The 20470-nt window shown below is 41.6% G+C and overlaps 1 protein-coding gene and 1 long non-coding RNA gene across 7 annotated transcripts in view; one reads left to right on the forward strand and one right to left on the reverse strand.

Moving 5' to 3' along the window:
* The window catches only part of LOC120886197 (uncharacterized), a 47528-nt gene extending 28574 nt beyond the window's left edge, over positions 1 to 18954 (reverse strand). Inside the window, exons 1-5 of one of the 2 annotated variants that reach the window (XR_013429617.1) lie at positions 17037 to 18954; positions 15483 to 15708; positions 13410 to 13479; positions 12063 to 12135; positions 10833 to 10987 (exon numbers count right to left, since the gene is read on the reverse strand). This is a non-coding gene — a long non-coding RNA (uncharacterized LOC120886197). Of the gene's footprint in view, positions 1 to 10832; positions 10988 to 12062; positions 12136 to 13409; positions 13513 to 15482; positions 15709 to 17036 lie in introns of both variants that reach the window. The other variant, XR_013429616.1, reaches the window with a different exon arrangement.
* Positions 1 to 20470, forward strand: part of Chst9 (carbohydrate sulfotransferase 9) — a 244400-nt gene that overhangs the window by 214849 nt on the left and 9081 nt on the right. The window lies entirely within an intron of this gene.

Raw genomic sequence — 20470 nt, forward strand, 5'->3', positions numbered from 1 at the left:
GATAGAATATGCAGACACCAAAACAGAATATTTGGTCATATAATCTTAAACATGGATTTGATGCCAGATACAATCAAGATGGCTGCTAAAGAGAAGACGATCTTACTATTTTATACAGTCATTCTCAGAACAGATAGTAGTATCGTGCCTTCATTGTCTACCAGCTTATATTTCTAATCCTACCATGGAATTTCTATTCATTTTTCTTCCAATTAGGGATGTGTTCTCCACTCTCAAGAACACACTGGCAGTACAATTCAAAGCCCGTCTTACACCTCTAATTGATCTCAATCCTGGCAAAGAGTCAAAAACCAGAGTCACCCCCTTTTTCAAACCACTCTGCCACCAAAGGAATTTGGCTCTTGGAAAACATTTTGAAAACTCACTTTGGATAATCAATACAGTATTCTTTATCAGACAAATGCAAAACGGAGTACTGTTGAGCATTAATCTTGCCCCTAAATCCTTCCCACTAGGCACTATAGATTGAGTAATTAAATTGAAATTGAAAATCGAGTCTTTTTTTTTTTTTCTTTTTTCTTTGTTTCCACCAGGCAGGCTATGAGTTGTGTACCAATGTGAGAAATCAGGGCTGGGGAGGAGGAAGCTCCAGCCTGCTGGCCAATAGCCAATGTGCATTTTTAGCTCCCAGCTCATTTGCCACACCTGAACTCAGAGAACAAACAACCATTTGAGTCCTCTGGAGGGAGCCTTGGATTCTTTTCTGTGTAATTCACTGGGGAAATTAGTATGCATTTTTAAAGTAACTTGTTAATGTAGCTTGTTTACGAGAAGAGGACAAAAATGAGCAGGGAACTGCTTGGCAGCTTAGGTCCCAGAAAGGGATGAATGCATGACCCATTTTTTTTTTTTTAAGCTGTCTCTTTGGCAATTCAACGCTGCAATCATTTCCTGTCTGGAAAATGTTACTGGTGGAGATGAAATCTCCTATAGGTTTTTGCTGCATAATTTTCACCACGGTAGATTAAAGAGAATACCTTAAAAATGCTACCCCCAAATAATTTCAAAAACCAAATTAAAATATGGTCATCATCATGAGAATAGGAAAACTAAAATGTAAAAACCTTTCATTTAACTTTTGGAAAAAAAATGCCTTATTCTATGGTAGACAATGGAAATGTCTGATAAATGAATACCTTCTGTTTATGTTTCTTTATATAGTAGATAATGGAGCCCATACTGAATTAATACCTCGTGTTTGTGAAGCCAGGTGACAGAGAGGGACACTGGATGGGGATACGAGGCTCCTTTTCCTGTGGGGAGATGTGCAGAATGTGGAGAATATTCCAAGTTGAAGATAGCAGGCTCTAATCACCCAGTTCAGAGAGGCCAGACTGTCAGTGTGTCTTGAAATCTACCTTTGAGTTTCCTAGCACTACCATGGCACAGGACCACAAACTGAGTGGTCCAAAACACAGATATGTGTGGCCTTAATAGTTCTCAAGGCTGCAAGCCTGAAATCAAGGTGCCAGCAGGGGCCTTCTCCCTCTGAAAGGAACTGTTCCTTCCCTCCCACTTCCTAGATCCTCAGGATTGCCAGCAATCCTTGGAGCTCCTCTGCCTGTGGCTGCAGTGCTCCAGTCTCTACCTCTGTCCTCCCTGGGAGACTCCCCTTTTTGTAAGGATACAGCCATAACGAACTCATCAGAACTTGATGATGACTGTAGAGATGCCACTTCCAAATATGACCAAACTCCCAGGGACGAGGTGTCAGGACGGCAACATGTCTTTTGGGGGAGAAACAGTTGAACCCATAATGAGCTGGAAATCTTAGTCACCTCAATTCCACCTCCCCCTCAGACTGTTGAGCACAGAAAATCCTCCCCTATTGTTAGCACTGATTATTCACCCTGGCTGTGCATCATAATCACGGTGTAAGCTTGTTAGCACTGATCCAGAACCAAAGTCCCCAAGAAATTTTGAGAAGTTGGATCTAGAGTTAAGTTCAAATGTAGCACAGCTATAGTAGAGCAGACCAGGGTGCGGGTCCTATATGCTTTACAAAGCCCCAAGCATCACAAACACAGAAAAAGCAAAAGTAAGTTTTCTTTCTTTCTCAGCCTCATGTTTTTAAGTTTGAAAACCTGTGGAGCACACATGGAATCAGAAAGAAGAGCATTGAAACTGAGTTGGGCTCTCTGGTCAAGTGGGCTGTGGTCAGGCTGGGGAATATAAATCACAGCCTGCCTTGGGAAAACCAAGAGAGAGGCTGCTTTAGTTTTTCAGTATCTGCTCCACATCCTCTGAGGCTGGAGGACAAGAGGCACACTATGCTCCCCCATACTCTCCTCTGCATTTAGGGTGTGAGAATAGTTTGACATGGTGCTTGGAACCTCCTGGTGCTCTGGAGTCCAGTAAGGCCTGCTGACCTGGTGACCTATGACCTTGACGGAGATAATATTCCCTATCCTTAATGGAGTGTGTGCAATCATGGTCCAGAGGTCTCCAACCTGAGCCAAGCTTCCACTCTACCCTCTGCCCAAGTTCCATGGGCTCACTCAGGCCTCCAGTAGCAGAGTAAACTTCAGGGAGATTGGGGCCCCAGACTAGGTCTTGGTGGAGTTTCCTTTAAAACTGAAATATTTAGACATCCAGAATATAGGCCTCAATTTCCTCTTTTGCTCTAGATCTCACAAATGTTGGGGACAATCCTACTCAGATATCTGCAATTTCAAAAATTCATTATGTGATTCTAATGAAAAGCCAATCCTGAAGAACTTCCCACCTGTAGACTATAGGATAGATTTCTAACCTTTGAGAAGAAGTCCAAGGTCATTGGATCTTGCACTCCTTTAAGAACAGCACTACCCACCCCCCTCCAACTTCCTAGAATATTTCCCATCCTATTCTTTCAGGAAAACTATTGTGCCATTTATTAAGCCATCCCACCAACACACCAGACCCCTTTTCTGCATGCACAGAATGTGTTCATAAGAGATCTAATTCAAGTATCACCTCTTCCATGGAATATTCCCTCCTCACGCAGCTAAGAATAATCTCTCCATCTCCTGAGGTGCCTTTTTATTTTGACTCCCCTTTGCTGTAGACTCTTTTATTTTCTACTCTGTGTTCCAATTATTTTTACCCCAATAGGGTTTTGGTAATTAGAGAGTTATCACTCTAACAGGAAGAAATCTCATTTGGTTCATCTCTGCATCCACTGCTAGGCCTGGCATGTCATAGGGGCCCAACCAATTGCTGATCAAATGTAAAATCTTCTGCTTACCAAATTAATACCCTAGTAACCAGAGGGACCACTAAATTTGGGCAGTCTGCTCCCTGTACATTGCCGTGTTTAAACCTGCTGTGTTCTTAAAGGCAGGATCCAGGTATCGTTCTTTTCGTTTCCCAAGTGAGTAATCTAAGCCAAAAACAAGAATCAAAGGCTTGGGAGACCCACATCTTCATTTGACTTTTCTGTCCACAATCCATATTGCCTGCAGGATGTTAAGCAGTTTGCTTAGACCGAGACTTGGGTACCCAATTTCCTTCTTGAATGTTAGCATGCCAGGGGCATTCACTGCTGCCTTTTCAGTGTAGCATGAACTTTAGAACTTCTAAATTTAAAGCAGGATTGCATTACCCTGCTCTATTCTTACCAAAATGGCCATGCACTCTAGGAGAGGATTTTGACTTAAAAGATAGTTTCTCTTTGCAAATTCAGCACGAATGGAACAAGTGAAGATCCCATTCCCCTGATTTCCTGTTTAGATTACCATCTAGAATTAGAAGCTGTGCTTTTTAAAATCTATCCAATTTGTGAGTCTTTAAAAATAAAGTGTTTGAAGGTGAAATTGAATGGATCAAAATGTAGTGGCATGAATGGTGGTTAGCAAAGAAGAATTTATAAAAACTGGTCTTTATTAAATGTTGGATGGCTCCAAACATAGAAAATGCATAGGTGTAAATGCCAAAGACTCCCACCTTTAATCGGAAGCTAAAAAATTAACATATTGTGTAAGGGCATCTGTGCAATGGTATATAGATTGACAAGACAAAGGGAAGGTGAGTAGCTGCCCCCCAGGTGTTTTAAAGCATGAACAACAAGTAGGAAAGAATGGTTGGAATGAACACTGCAAGAACTATTGGCAATCAAATATGCCAATGGTTTTCATTCAAGGGCTCAGAATGAATTTGAATAATTGCAACCAATGGTTGTGCTGGTCATTCAATTATCTATATCCCATTTAGTTGTCACAACAACCCTATGAGGATTAGTAGTTTAATCTCCATTTCCTACAAATAGAAACTGAGGCTTAAAGTCAGGTTTAGTAATTCTCCAGGTCCTACCATGCTTAGCACTAAATTAATAGTAATAGAGAGCATTGTTATTAAATTCTTTATGAACTTTCTGTGCGTAGACACTATATTTTATGCTAAATTTTACATAAAATTCTCTCATTTAAAGCTCAGAGCAGTAGTCCTGTGAGGCAGGAACCAATCAAGGGATTTGAGATTAGTGAGATTTCAAAGACTACCCAAGATCATGAACATGGTAAATGGTGACACCAGAGTAGAATTGGGCAACCCAGCCACAAGCCATGCTGCTTTACAAACCTTTACTTATGGGTGCATAGATGGTGAGTGTAGAGCTCAAATATGAACCCAGATGTATCTCATTCTGAAACCCTTTCTCTTCACCATTCTGCTATATAAATACTTTCTCTACAAATTGTTCTATTAACTAAACCAGCCCACTTACACCACCCTCATTAGCACCCCAGTTTTGACACCCGTACTGAAGCAGTTGGTTATGACTCCTTGGAATATAGATACTTAAGCTGTAGTATGTATTTTTTTCAAAGTGGCTTTTCTTTTTTTTTTTTTTTTTTTTTTTTAGCAATCAAGATGAGTATATTCCCTTCGGGGTCCCTGTTGAGCATTAAATTACTTTTTAATTAAATAAGTAATAAAAAAAATCAAGTGAATCTGGTCTAAGAGAAAACTATTTGTCACCTGAAAAGAGATTAAAAACTAGGGGGAAAATACACATTGGGATAATCTGTTGCCCACTGGCAATTTTTCTCAGTGAAGCCCAAACAAAATATCATGGATGTGAAGTAAGAATTGAAGCAGAAACCCTTTATCCTCATCTACGATAAAAGTTTCTCTTTTATACATATATATTCCAGAAAATCATTTTACTTCTGAAAAATCTCCTAGAAGTTCTCTATTGTTAGCAGTGATAGTGTCATTGTATATGTACTTATATGAGAAAATATGGGGTACTGAAATGCTATACTGAAAATGTAGCGCTTATTTAAAACAATAAAAAATGGTTAATTTTCCATCTAATGAAAATGACTCACAACACTTACGACACTATTATACTAAAGACCAGAGGAATCTGGCCCATGAACAATTTTCTGGTCAATGGTTCTTTTCTTTTTCCTCCTGTTGTTTGCATTATTCTAATCCTTGTTAACTTGCTAGTATCAGTCCCTGAAGATAAGCTGGGTAGTGAAAATTTTTGCACTTAATGTATTAGCAAAATAATCAGTGCCATCATCAGGGGTTATTCTATTAATACACAGCAACAAACCTCAGTAGCTGAGTCTTCCTGCCAGGAACACCATGAACAGAGAGCTCCTTCAGCATTTCCTAACTCAACCACCATCTCCATGTCAAAGCCACTCGCTTCTTGAGTCAGAGCTGTGTTCGAATGAGCCACAGAGCCAGTGTGTTTTCATGTTTGGGTTTATATTCTAAAACATTGTATTGTTTCTTCCTTTGAACTATTTTACCCATGTTTTTCTTTCTTCTTGTGATAAGGAACTGAATGAGGCCTTCTCACTTCCATCAAGTGAAAACCTGATCTCTTTTGGAATTGTGTGGAAGAGATACTTGAGTTGTCATGATTTTGGAAAAAAGTTGCTTGCTTTTCTTTCATTCATCCTTTCTTTCTTTCTTTCTTTCTTTCTTTCTTTCTCCCTTTCTTTCTTTCTTTCTTTCTTATTTTTAATTTGTTCTAATCAGTTATACACAACAGCAGAATGTTCTTCGATTCATTGTACACAAATAGAGCACAATTTTTCACTTCTCTGGTTGTACAAGAAGGAGGGTCACACCACTCGTGTAATCATACATGGACCTAGGGTAATGATGTCCGTCTCATTCCACCATCTTTCCTACGTAAGGTTGTTTGTTGATATAAAAAAAAAAAGTTGTTTTAAGAAGTAGTGATCATTAATACCAGTCCAGTTCTGGAAATTCTCCATTATTCATGTGGTCTGGAGCCCTCGGGAGGATCCCTTCCACAAACTGCCCTGATGTTTGTAGGTATTGTCTCTGTATTTTACTCAGGAAATGTTCCTTGGCACGCATGAGAATGTCAAGAGTAAAAAGAAATGCCCAAGAGTTTTCTACCTCTAGCCAGGAAGAGAAAGTGACCACAATTGTCCCTTTTATTATGTGTAAAGTGAGACCAATTCTATTTGACCTTTATTTTGCAAAGTAGTACTTATCAGAAAGCAGATTTCTGGGAAGGACAAGAAACACAGACAAAAAGTGAAAATTCAGAGTATCAGGAATTACCCAATGAAAGCTACCATGTCTTAATGTGGAAAAAGTCATTATCCACAGAAGTGCTCTGTTACATTCTGTGGTCAATCATCAAACAAAGATGCAATAAACAAGATTCTTCACTGTTTCGTCACTATTATGTCTTGCTCAAAATGTAGTGAAAAGGGAATATTCTCATCAGATGATTACTGAATAATTCAATTAGGACCATGTTCTGTGGATGTGAAATAATGTAATTTACTATGTTGAATGATTGGCCAATCAGATTTCTCCCATTTTCTAAGGCAATGGATTAACTAAAATGTGACCATAAACAAAACAGTTTTTATTAGGCATAATCTACTTTGTAAACAAATGAAATTAATTATTTGCCTGACCTAAAGCTTTGAAAATGAAAGACCCAAACTGAACACATGCTTCCAATTTCTATCCTGTTACTTAGATGACACTTAATATAAAAGTTACAATTTAACTTCCCCTCAAGTATTCCATACTTGAGACTAAATGACTCTTAGAAATATGTTCATCAACAGATGGGAGCCACTTATGGCCTCATAAACTCCAAAGCAAGTGAAATTACCCCAGCAAAATAGAAAGAGATGACAATAAAGGCTCATCTGCTTATCTCAAATCATGATTAATACATTGCATATTGGTTCAATGATGCAATGAATATTGACAGATAATCACCCTTCTTCATACAAGAGAAATACCAAAGAGACAAATGCTAGTGATGTATGCTGTCCATCAATCAATAACTAATTTCAGCACAAGCCCTGTGTGTCGAGCCACGGATGTGCTACAGAAGGTATGGGGAAAAGTACCAGCATAGCTCTAAAGGAGCTTTCTGTCTTGACAGACAAGTTGAACACACCTGACACACTGCACAGAATAGCAGAGAGTGTGTTATTACCTGCTAGCTTAGTGATTATACCACAGAGATAATGAGAGATTTTGGAGTAATCAATGAAGAATACAGTGGTCAGGGAAGAGTTCACGAGGGCTTTGAAAATCACATATTCAGAGTCAGAAAGAAATATAACATGGTAGCCTGGAAAAAGGTCTCAGGTAAATGAGTGTGGAGTTTTTCTCAGCACAATAGCCTGTATTTTCCCTTTCTCTCCATCCCCGTTGGTACCCATCACCAATCCCTCTTCCAGCAACTCTGACTTCCTCTTTCTTCCACTCTTTCCATCACAAGTCCATTTTCCACTTGACCAGCCAAGTGAGCTTCATAAAATGTAAATTGAATCACGTGATCCCCATGGAAAACGTCCATCGGCTTATATCATACCTCGGGGAAAATCCAAAGTCCTTACCATGATCTGCTCTACATTGGTCCTGCCCTCCTCTTTGATTTCGTCTCATCTCACTGGGTGGATCTCACTTGTGTGACGACCACACTGAGCTGCCCTCTGCCCTTCCACCTAGCCAGGCCCATTCCCTTGCGAGAGCCCACAGGCATGCACTGCCCATGCCTGACATGCTTCATTCACTCGTTCTTGTCTTTCATCTCTCAGCTCCCGTGGCTCCTCCACAGACATCTTCCCTGGACATCTATTAAGGGCGGCTTTCCCTACTCTCCCCCTGACACACTCGATCATCACTCTGCTTTACTACTTCATACCATCTATCTTTTCCTTGTTCACTCATTTATCCCTTTATGATCCATCTTCACCCACATAAACATCAGCACAGCAAGAACAGGATCCATGTCAGCATCCTTCACCCTCCAGCCTCGACACCAGAAAAACAGTGCCCATGCTAGGTACTCAATAAAAACTCCTTCAATGACTATGTTGCTTCATTAATTCTTCCAGCTGCAGCAATAGTCTGGGCATGGGAAGGAAACATGTCTAAGTAAAATATCCAGAGTGGTAATGAACTTTTGAAGTGGAAGGAATAGAGTTTGGTGTCTGAATAGAGAACAGGACTGAGTAGGCTCAGCCAAGGATCAGCTCAAGGCCCCCAGGGTTACTGTAGAAAGGGGATACACTTTCAAGGAATAAATAATTTGTAGTGAAAAGCTGTGTTTAATGAGTAGACACTACATATCAAGCATTAGATGTGTATTTCTTTTTTTTTTTTCCTACAACCTTACTAGGTAGGTATCACTATCTCTATCTTTAAATGAAAGGTTGGTTCAACAACTCCCAAGTTATTCATCCAGGTATCTGAGCCCAGTTGAGATTCATTTGAGAGAAAAAGTCCTGTCTCAGAATCAATGGATGGCTGCAAGTAAAAATCAACCGAGTCTGATCTTCAGAGCTCTCTCTGTCCCATTTCACAAGCTGTTGGGTTCCTAGGGGGTGAATGCATGTCTCACTGTTGACATGGGGGTGGATGCATGTCTCACCACCAGCCTTGGCTCGCAGGGCTTCTTTTACAAATTGGTCTGTGCACCTGGGGATTCCAAAAGTTGTCCTCCTCATTTTGGAATAATGCAGGGTAAGGAGCTGAAAATACCTTGAAAAAGATACTAAAGAGATAAGTCCCCCACTGAGGGTAGGAGGGCTTGATTAGTGGAGGAGAATGAAACCAGGGACCTTGGCAACAACCACCCAAAGAGTAACAAAGCCCCAGAGAAACTAACCAAAGTGCAGTGTATGGAGATATCTTGCTTCCATCTATCTGGACATCGACCTAAGTTACTGCCTAGAATATAGAACCTAGAGTTTGTTAGCTATGAGTTTGTTAACTAGGTTTCCAAAGAAGACAGGCCTGCTGATATGAACAGGGAATGAGAAGATGCTGCCACTGAAATGTCCAGATGCAAAATGAATTTTCTTGAAAAGGCTAACATGGATGGAGTGAAGACACCTCACTCCGTAACCACCGTATCTGGGTATGCATGTTTCTAGAGCTAATTTGGAGGCAGAAAAGGAGATAAAGATGCCACAAAGATAAGAAGCTTTGTTCCAAGGCTGGCACCTCTGTGTGGTTTATGCTATATGAGGACAGACCCTACAAATAGGCTGGGCTAGCTGACACCAAAATTTTCAGGAGCAAGAACTCAGCAGAGCACAGGAGAGTTTCCATTCTTGGTACCCAAGATCATGTATTCAAACTGGAGAAGAGAAGCAGCTAAAAGTTGGGCGATAGCTACTCTCCACACTAACTAGACTTGACTCGGGCACAGTTGGCCATCTCAGGGTAGCTCAGTGTGAAGGATGGCGTGCACAAGGAAAGACTCATACACTTATAGATGGGGTGACTCTGAGAGGCCAGTGTGTGTCATTTAGTGAGAAACTGATGGTCTTAGAGCCAGACAAGCCTGGATTTTAATCTCAGCTGCAGCAATTTCCAGTGAGCAAGTTGTGACTCTAACCACTGGTGGAGCTGGAGTGAGGACTCCAATCACTTATGTTAGTGCAGCATCGGGCACACTTGAAACACTCTTGGATCATCAGCCAGAGCTCACTGTCGCAACACAACCCCCTCCTTACAGCCTTGGCTTAGGAGCTTTTCTATACCTAAGGGAGAGTGGAGCCCTGGCAGAGTTGGAGACTGACACAAGGACTTTTCCTGCCAATTGGTCTAGATTCCTCCCTCTCACACAGGAAGGCGCATGCTCCAGACCTGGGCATCTCAATGTACGGGTTATGATAGGTGAGGCCAAAGGGTCTTCCCACCGGCCCGGCCAACTGATCCCAAAGCACCAGTCTTTTCTTTGGCTTTTACAGATGAATGATACTCAGAATCATATACCTTCATCTTATTACAGTACTGACTATAAGCCAGTTACAGTGGCCTACATTTATTGGAGGCCCAAGCCTAAGAATGTAGGGTGCCTAAGAATCCTTTCCCCCTGCTATGGATGATCCACTTTCCTTGCATGGGAAGTAGATGAAGTTGATAAGTTGCAATAGTCTTTTCTAAGCAGTTAATGTCAAAATGTGTTTGCTCCTTCCAAGGAGCAGATTACAGAATCGAAGAAAGAGGATGATCATACAGTGCCTGCAAACCTTTGGAAATTTTTTGCTTGTTTTATGATACATGATTCTCTAGAAATAAATCGGGCACCCTCCTAGCTATCAGTATCTCAGTATAAAAGAGAATAGTAATTGGAATTCAGCAGCAACCCCTGCCAGGATGCTGCTGCTCCAAGAGTTGGCAAAGCCATTGGCATTGCTCAAGTAGCTTTGGACTAGTGGGCAGTGGGTGGGGGGAGAAGACATCCCCCAGGTGTCTGCTGCCTTCTGGGACTGGACTCTGTCTAAAGGAAGTAGTGGAAAAGGTTAGCGTGCCTCCAGCTCCCTCCCCTCTGCTAGCTGCAGGGCTGCACTTACTCAGGCTGAGCTGCAGGTGGCAGACACTTGCCTGGGATCCCCCAGGTCCCCAAGGAGCTCATTCTGGATCAGCCCTAGGAAGTGAAATTGTGTGCTCTCTGAAGGCTCTCCGCTCTAGGCCAAGAGATCAGGATCAGTGCCACTCATACCCACTTCTGCAAAGAAAGAAGAAGAGACCATGATCAATGAAGTGGATGTTTCTGGTGGCCATTTCATTGATACCTTGAATCAAGTACTATTATCTCCACGAGAGAAAATCAATTGGGGGAAATGCTCAAAAGCATCAAAACTTTAGAATTAATGAAATAATTGTCTTGAAATAAAACTGACAAGTTTTATTCAAATGCATACACAGGGAAGCCCTTCCAAGCATCCCTTCGGTGAATTAGACAAAACTGTTCAAACAGAGCTCTAGTCACATCAGCAGGACAAACTGTTCCCCTCCTCTCTGCCTGTTTTGCAGTTTGTTTACGTCTTCGATTCCTCCCTTGAATTCTTCCTGAGACTGAAATCCTGAAAAGAAACTCCACATGACCTTCGGGTCCCCATGTCAGGATCCGCTGTCACAAGCAACCTCTCCTCCTGGCTCAGGACCCAGGGGACCAATGATGACACCAAAGTGTGAGCCTCCTGCTCTCTCCTGAAGGTTGGAGAGGCTGATATGAGTAAAGCTGAGTTGTCAGATATGCAAGTGACATAAGCCAGAGGGGCGTGTGTCACTCAAAGGTGCTGACACAGGAGAATCTGATCTGAGGCTAGGAGAGGCTTAACCCAAATAAGACCAATGGAATGTATTCCTGCAATGTCCTGCCACTCTCACACTTGGCATTGCTGCCCCCAAGGCTCAAGTAGCTTTAGACTGGAAGGCAATGTGTGGGGACCCTGGATATGTGCTGCTTCCTAGGATTGCTTTCTGGCTTATGCTAACACCCAGCTCCTCCAATATCTTCAGCATCTTAATTAGAATGTTCTCTTGGACCTCTCCCATTTTAATTCTATGATGGCTCCTAGAAATAAATCAGGCCTCTCTGTCTCTCTGTCTCCCAATAATGGTCAAGCTTCTCCTTATTTGCTAGATGAGATCCCAAAGGGGGTCTAATATGCTAATTCATTTGGCCAGTTACTCTCCACCCACCCAGTCACTGTCCTGCTGCAGATTTCCCCCTTGGCTGCCAAATGGCCTATGGATAAGCCACCCGTAGGTCCAATACCCACCCCAACACTGCTTACATGCACAGAGTCTGTTGCCACGGACATTTCAATCTGAAGTTGAAAAGCAGCATGCTGGAGGGTAAACCCAGTGCTGAGGGGAAATTGGAGAAGAAAGTCACAAAGAGAGACCGCATTGACAATGGGAGAAACCCATTGCAGTCAGACATAATATGTCAGTCACTGTACTATGGATTTTATAACTGCATATAGCTAATTAACTCCCAGAAAGATAATGTCTTATCTTTTCTCACCACCAGAGCATCAGAAAGGTGAGATTTTCAGCATCACTCTTGGTAAATGAGGTCCAGAGAGGCCTCCTGTCCAAAGTCGGTGGTCCGTCTTAGGACTGCCTTCTGTCAGCAAGAGATTCTTACAAATCTCTGTAGTCTAGGTCAGCTCAGTAGGACTAGGATTCCTCAATAGTTGTAAGGTGTTCGTTCTCTCAGCCTTATTTTGTGTCTATAGATTCAAGTGCACACCAAAAATTGCAATGAAGTTCATGCTAACACCCATAGCTCCACCAATATCTTCCAAGGGAGAGCCAGTATGGGAGGACAGAATGGAGGTCTCTTATTATAGTGAGAGTGTTTGGGATCCTGGACCCCAGCCCATGCCGTCACTTCCATGACAATGTATTAGAATTCCCCCTTTAAAAATTAGAAGGCAGAGAATGATGGATATTAATTGGCTCTCTGTAACCTCACTGGCTCTGCCTACCCAGTCTCCTTCATCTCTTAATGTTTCCTTGTGTCTGGCCAGATGTCCAGCTGACTACCCACTCCTACAGCCCTGCCTGAGTGACTGCCCTCTGTCTTCCCGTGGAGGAGCAGGCTGGAGCTGCCAACCTCTCCTCCCAGAAATCTGTGAAGAAGGCTAGTGGGATTCGGTGGAACAACTCCTGAGCAAGTGTTCTGTGTTGGTTCTGAGAGTTCCTCGGTAGAACCGAGGTCCCGATCCCATTGGGCTTACTAGCTGGACAATTCACCCTGTATCTTCTGCCTTTCCTTCCCTACCTCACCCCACACTCTCACCAATGTTTTCTAGAATCAACTCCAAATTAACCGCTTCCACTCAACTCCTAAAGCTCAGCTTCTAGGGAAACACAAAGGCTCTGTTCTAAAACCCCCCAACCCCCCGGGCCTGGAGTACCCAAGGTAACCCTCAATTCCAGGGTCATCTCATGGACTCATCTATGTGGCTTGTGAAAAACTTTGGATTCCTAATCTGTGCCCATAACACCCCTTTCACCAAAAAAAAAAAAAAAAAAAAAAAAGAGAGAGAGAGAGAGAACTTCACACTCAGGTATTTTGCAACTCAGAGCAACTGGTTCCTTCCTCCCCATCAAAACAAGAACAAGAATTTCACCTGGCAACTGCACTCTCCAGAGCAGGGTGTTGGAACCAGGGTGCCCTCTTTGCAATTCCCCTGAAGAATCCTGCAAGATACACATGCTGTGGTCAGCTTTCATCTGAAATGCAAAGGAAGGAGAGGTTGACTGACCACTGCCGGCCGATTTTAGAAAACTAAACACCTGGAGATATTAAAGAGCCATATCCCAAATCTGTTAGATATCTACGATTGTCAGTGAAATATTAAAATCTTCACAGTCAAATATCTACTTATTCTCTTATCATGCCTAGGATCATTGACTAGATTGGGCTATTCCCATCCACATTTGACATGCACAGACAAAAACGAGGTGCTAAAATAGTGAGGATCAAAATTTTTGAGTATTTTTCATGTTTCTTAGTTTCAACCTTGTGTCCTACTAAATAAAGTCTACTGGGTAGGAACTAAAGAGCTCAATTATATTCTACCCTTCTTTGTTGGCAGTGCAGAGTAAACCTGACAAGTTATACAAGCCTAACTTCACTTATCTATAAATTTAAAAACAAAAGAAGAGCCTCATTTTTTTCCCACAAAACTTGGAAGATAGAATGATAAATCTATAAGAGCACATTGAACCCCATGGAAAGAAGCCTTATGTGCTTGCAGACATTAAGATGATGTCTTATTTCACTTTGTATAGTCTTGCCAAGCCAAAGAGCAGCACTATCCTCAATGGACACTCCCCCTTGCTGATCCCATCGGGCTACATCCCCTGTGCACATATTTTAAATGCCTTTGGCTTCATGGGGGGGAGGGGCTGAGATAGGGAGGATTTAAATCCAAAATTAACAGAACTGGCAACTAAAGTCATAATTCCAATCCTTGCTTCCAAGGGGATTTGAAGGACCTCACCAGAGAAACAATTGTAGCGTGCTTAAGTAGTTTTAAGGTTTTGAAGATTGTAGCTTGGAGAGGATTAAGATTCACCAGAGTCTCCCTTGACCGTTGAGCTCCAAGTGTCTATTATACCCATTCTCTCCCTCTTTTCTTTTCTTCTCTTTTCTTTCTTTGCCTTTATCTTCACTTCAGTCTTTTTTTGTTCCCAGTTCTCTGTTGTCTTCATTCTTCTCTCCTGCCTCTCTACATTGCCACTGAACATCTATACTATAGTCTTAACTTTGCTAAGTGTTTCGAGAGAGAAGGAAGAGGAAGGAGAGATGGAGAAAAAACAGAGGGGGAAAAACTAATATTTACCTTGAAAATGCTTGTCACATAGAAGTGGCTCAATAAGTAAATATTCATTGACTGAACCGATAAAAAAAAAAAACTAGCATTTATAAAGAACATGTTTTGTGTTAAGCAATCTCTGCATGCATTTCCTGTAATCCAACTACTGGATTACAGTTGTTTATTATCTCCGTTGTATGGACAAGGAAATTGCAGTTTCAAAAAAACAAAATAGGTTAAGCAAGTTTATGCAGATAGAAAATGACAGAACAGGTGCACAAACCAGTTCCTCCCCGACTCGAAAATCTAGAATAGTCATATGTCTGATGTTTTCCTTACATCGGTTCATTTAATGGACATTAAACAAGGCATACACTGTTTGACATTTGATGAGTTGAACACAAGCCAGACATGACTATGGCAGAGGTTTGAGGTTCTGCTCCAGCAATAGCTGTGTTATCTTGAGCAGGTTGCTTAAACTCTCTGAACTCCAGGTCCCTCATCTGTAAAATCTGAATCTCCTCTTTGGGTGGATGTAGTCATTAACTCAGCTCGTGACATGACCCACAATTTTAACTGGGCAAATAAAGTGAAGAACATTCTAGAGGGGGGAAATAAAAGGTCATATCCCCTGCCATGAGTATGGTAATCTGGGGTCTTCTTATCTGTATCTCCTTCCCCTCCTGACCATGAGGTCACCCAGTGAAATCAGGGACCTAGTATTCCTGGCTAGTTAGATCTCCAACCCACAGCCCAGGGCCTGGCACACCATAAGGTTCAGGAAACAATTTCTTAATAAATAACTGAAGGTAGGAGTGGGTGGGGTGAGGATGCACAGCAAGGTGCGTCAGAGGGCCCCGGATATGGGGACGCCATACTCACCCCAATGTCTGTTGGAAATGAGGCCGCAGACTTCCCCCTCTTTCAATTATACAATCAACTTCTGGAAGCCTCAGAATCAAGATGTGACAGGAGTAGCTGTGCCCAGTGGGACCAAGCATGCCTTGTATCCGCAGAAAGGACTGACTTTCCCGCATCCCACCCATGGCCGTCATTCATCAACAGCTAGAGACCATGATGGCGCGGAGAAATGTAACCACACTCATATCTAAATTCAAGAAGAATCACAGAAGATAACATTTTTAAAAGCAATATAATAAAATTAAAGAAGCTAAATGTTAAATGAGATGAAAGGGGACATCACCCTCGAATCACTAATATTATCATCATCAAATTTGTTCCTTGTTCGTCAAGATCCCCTCCATCCCGAAAGACATTTTGTACAATGTCTAGGACACTCTCAGAAATGGCATCAACGGCACAAATGTGTAGTCAGCATGAAAGGCACGTTGGTGACAACATAGATATTTACCACAAGCGCCACGCTTCCGTCTATAAAAGCAAGCATTGGAAAGCAAATTAATCATTTCTGAGAGATGGCTGTGATGCCATCACTTATGTGCCAAACATTTTTATAAGGCTTTTGTTTCTATTAACGCAAGTAATCCTCACCACCTGGGATGTAGTTACTACATTTAGCCTCACTTTTCAGATAAAGTAACTTGAGTCCCAGGAAGCCCAAGAGTTCTGCCTGCAATCATGTGCCAGGTGCCATGGCCTTCCATTCATAGACAGAGGACCTTCTCATGGTAACTAGAAATCCAAATGTGTTCCTGCAACTCAAGGTTGGGTCTAGACCAAGTCATGTGCTTCCAATCTTACAAAAGGACATCTAAGGTCTCAGTATGACCCATGCTTCCTCCTACCCCATGTTCCATAGAGCAGGAGTCATGGAGATGCCTGACTTTCTTGTACAGGGAAAAATAAAGTCCTGGCTTCCTTAAAGAACTCAACTTCCTTAAAGAAGGAACACATTTATTTATAGAGCAATAGCTTTTATAGTCCCATTCCCTTTCTCCTACACCCTTCTCCTGGTAGAGGGGCCCTCCATGTCCTGCCCTAGGTCTCTGCATGGTAAAATAAAAACAGGAAAAGTCTTTCAGCCAAGAAAAAAATTGGGCTCATGAATTGTCACATTTTCTTTAGATGAATGCCTTAAAGAAATTATGTAGTGTTTTTGAGACTCCATTTATCATCTGTAAAACAGGAGTGAAAGATGATCATGGCAGTACACGCAGTGTGTGTTGTGGGTCAGGCACATAGCGGGTACTCAGTAAATGGCAGACAATGTAATTACTACAGTACTCCCTAGGCAGTGCCTTCAAAGCCCACAAATTCAGTTAGCACTCCCACCAGCCATTTCTGCTGTTCTGGCTCCTGATAGCAGAGTGCTAGAACCTATGGTCACATATTAATTAAGTAACTATTTGCTGAGTATACATTTCCCTGTGAGAACATTAGCTCCATGTGGACAAGAACCACACTAGTCTTGCCCACCAAGCAAGCCCTGACATCCAGCAGAAACTTGACATTTACCAGGCTCCCAAAGTTTGGCAGGAGAAAATGTGAACCATTCATTTCAATGTTGTAGATCAGAGAAGAATTCACAGAGGAGATATACTTGATGCAGAGACCTTGAAAAAAAATTAACATGAATGAAGTTTTCAAATACATTCCAGAGTTAATGATTATTCCACAAGTTTTTACGCTTGACATATTTGAATGTTTTCTGAGGTTATATATCTTGCAACTAACTTTGCAACATCCACTCTTTTAGAAGTATTTTTGGAAAACGAAAGCCATAGCTTACAAGTAAAGAAATCAAATAACAACTGTAAGCTGGAATGAAATTAATTTTCTGCATACATGGTACAGACTAATTGCAAAAGTCTTTTAGAAGAGAGTCGAGTCCCTCAGTGGAGGTCTGGGTGGTTTCATGAAGAAGGTGGGATTGACCTAGAAGATTTTGAAAATCCCAAGAAAGAAGTAGGTGATGGATGAGGGGAGGCCAAGGTTGGAATGAAGTGGGGCACAGAATCTGTGTTGAAAGAGATGCAAGAACACAAAGAAAGGGGCTCAGTAGCACCAGGCTGAAAATGTCAGCTAAGAAATCAGGACTTCAGTTTATATCTAGTGGATCCAGTCCAAAATGTTAAAGGATGAAAAACGAAGTGTTTGGGGAAGACTGATTTCATCATAATTTGCAGGAAGACTAATTAGAGCTAAAGAATATCCCATTAAGAGGTGATGAATTTTAAAAGATAGAGGCATTATGAAATATAGACTAGCCAATTTACTTTCTGATTATGAAAGCAACTCTCAGGATTTTGTGAGTGGGTGTCCAGAAAGTGATGGGACCATTTCAGAAATAGAAAAGAGCTCAGGAAGAGCCTCTGGTGGCTAGATGCATGTTTTCTTCCAGGGTAATCAGAATGAAGTACCCTCCGGAAAATGGAGGTGTCAGATTTTACTCTTTTTCTTACTGTTGTTATTCTCATTAGGGTTGTGATATAAGCCTCAAGGCTAACACGCCATTAGTTTTGATCTTAGTGATCCTCATCCCTTACTGGGATTGGAAGGAAATGGAAGGGGTGATAAGGGGAGGGACCAACAGATCCTGGTAATAGGTTTTATAAGCTGAGTGATGGTAACAGGAGGGATTCTGGAAGAAGGTCTGGTGGTCACCCATGAGGGTTTTTTGGGTGCTGGAGCTACCACTTTAGACAATTAACTCTTTTCCTATATCTCAATACAGTCAGAGTCGAGAAAATTGAACAAAGCTGAATAAACTAAAATGAGAATAAAGTTTGACTTGCAATGAGTGATGGACTCATCCCTGGTTGAACTAGTCCTGAGAAAGCTCCCTGATGAGCATGGAATTCTAGCAAAGGGAAGGGGATAAGCAGAGAAGGTGTTTCATCTGGTCTAGGTGAGAGTGGATATGAAATTTCTACCTTATATTCAATTTCTCTCTCTTCTTACTAGTATATTCAAGTCTACCATTTTGTTTTTCTCCCCTGGATAGAAGAGGAACTCTCCAGATCATATCTTTTATTTTTTTAAATTCCCTTTGTTATTTTCTAATTGTGTGTTCCCCAGAAGCCTATGGAACACCTGGATAGCTTTTTAAAATTAAATCCAGGAGCCTCACCCTTAGAGATTCTGATTTAGTATGATCCCAGTAAGGCCTGGGAATCCAGAACACTAACAAACCCTCCAGAGACTCCACGGCAGCATTGAGTGACTTTGAACCAATCTGATTTGGCAGGCAGGTAAGGCTACATGCCTCCACACCTACTTTAACACACGCAGCTACGCATGTGTGTATTTTATTTGTTTTCTTTTCTGCCAAAGATTGTTTGAACACAGATTTTTTCAGTTCCTTAACAAGAAGTGGTCAACTATTTATCTAAGTTAACCTTGACTTTTGATAAATGCTGTGGTTTTTTTTTTCCCCAACAAGGTCATAAAACAATCATTTGGAATCCCACCATTAAATAATAACCACATTTGTACTTTCCACAATTATTTATTGATCATCTTCTACGCGCCAAGCACTGTGTGTGCTAAGCACCCTGAGAATGAGGAAGATACGATCTCTGAAGTTATGTTCTAGTGTGATGGAGGTGGAGTGGGGTGAAAAAAGACACCATAGAAGTACCTAAAGTGAAGTCATTTCTCATTGCAATTAGAGCTATAAGGAAAATCAGCAGGGTGCTGCAGGAAAGAATGTTGGGGAACATATTTAGCCAGGATGGGTAGAGACAGCTTCTCCATGGAGGTGACTTTCTAACTAGCCAAAGAAAGAAGAACCAGCTGTGCTGGCTGCTAAGAGCTCAGGTAACTGTTGAAGGGGTCAAAGAACCGAAGAATGGGAAGTAACAGTGGGTTGATGTTGATGGCGGACGGGGAGATGGTGAGGGTGAGACAGGCCCTGTTGATGGCCATAGTTATGTGAAGTGAGAACTCTTCTGTTAAAGGCGAGATGGTCAAGGAACTAAGTTTACTGGCCTGAGAGAGAAGTGGTTTCAGGAAATGAAGTTTCATCCACCTGAGAAAGTGTATGGGAAGCAGAGTGGGAGGGTGGGGGGCGCGGAGGGGAGGGCAGTTTTCATTTAAAGAAAGTTATGGAAAGCCAACATTCCAAAATTCTCTGGAGATTAAAGGGGAGCTTGATGACCATAGAGCATAAGGTCACACCGTGGAGGACTGATTTTATTTCTGTTTTTGTTTGTGAAGCAGAAGAGCAAATTGATTAGTGCGTATGTAATGACGTACAAATTGCAGTGTGGATCATAATGGAAAACTAAGCAACCTTGAAATTCATTATGTCACTGGGATAAAGTGGTATTACTACTACAGCTACTACTACAACAACAATAATTAGTATTATTTATGGGTTTAATAGAAGTAGTAATAGAAATATTCATGGCAATTTTATTTTGGCGCTAAATACTGCGCTAAGAATTCCCATGCATGTTCCAATAACCCTGTGATCTTTCAAATGTACAGTCAAGTTGTATAGTATTGGTGACAACTTTATGGACTACAAAGCATTGATCAGAACAAAGAAAGATGTAGGGCTTGGAAGGCATCCTAGTAGTCTCTGGAGAAGACAGCAGACAAAAAATTTCAGAGTTGAAAATCCAAATAGATGAGTCAACAGTATGCAAATATAGAAGATTTGGGGCAGCTCTTTCATGGTGCTATACAAGTAGGTTAATAGTGATCAGGAAATATTCTCAATCCTCTTGCACTAGAAAAGCAGCAACCCCCTTAAAGCTTGGTGGGTAGAAGGATCAAGAGGCCTGATTCCATCCAGTGCTTCTTTCCTCTGGTCTTTCACTCATTCGCTAAAAACTCCTTGGTCATCCTTGAAGACCTAATTCCATTCATTCATTCCTTCAACAAAAATTGAGAGCAACTACAATCAGCTAGAAACCATTCTAGATACTAGGGAACAAATGGTA

Source organism: Ictidomys tridecemlineatus, chromosome 13 (genome assembly GCF_052094955.1).
Source record: "Ictidomys tridecemlineatus isolate mIctTri1 chromosome 13, mIctTri1.hap1, whole genome shotgun sequence".
Lineage (NCBI taxonomy): Eukaryota > Metazoa > Chordata > Mammalia > Rodentia > Sciuridae > Ictidomys > Ictidomys tridecemlineatus.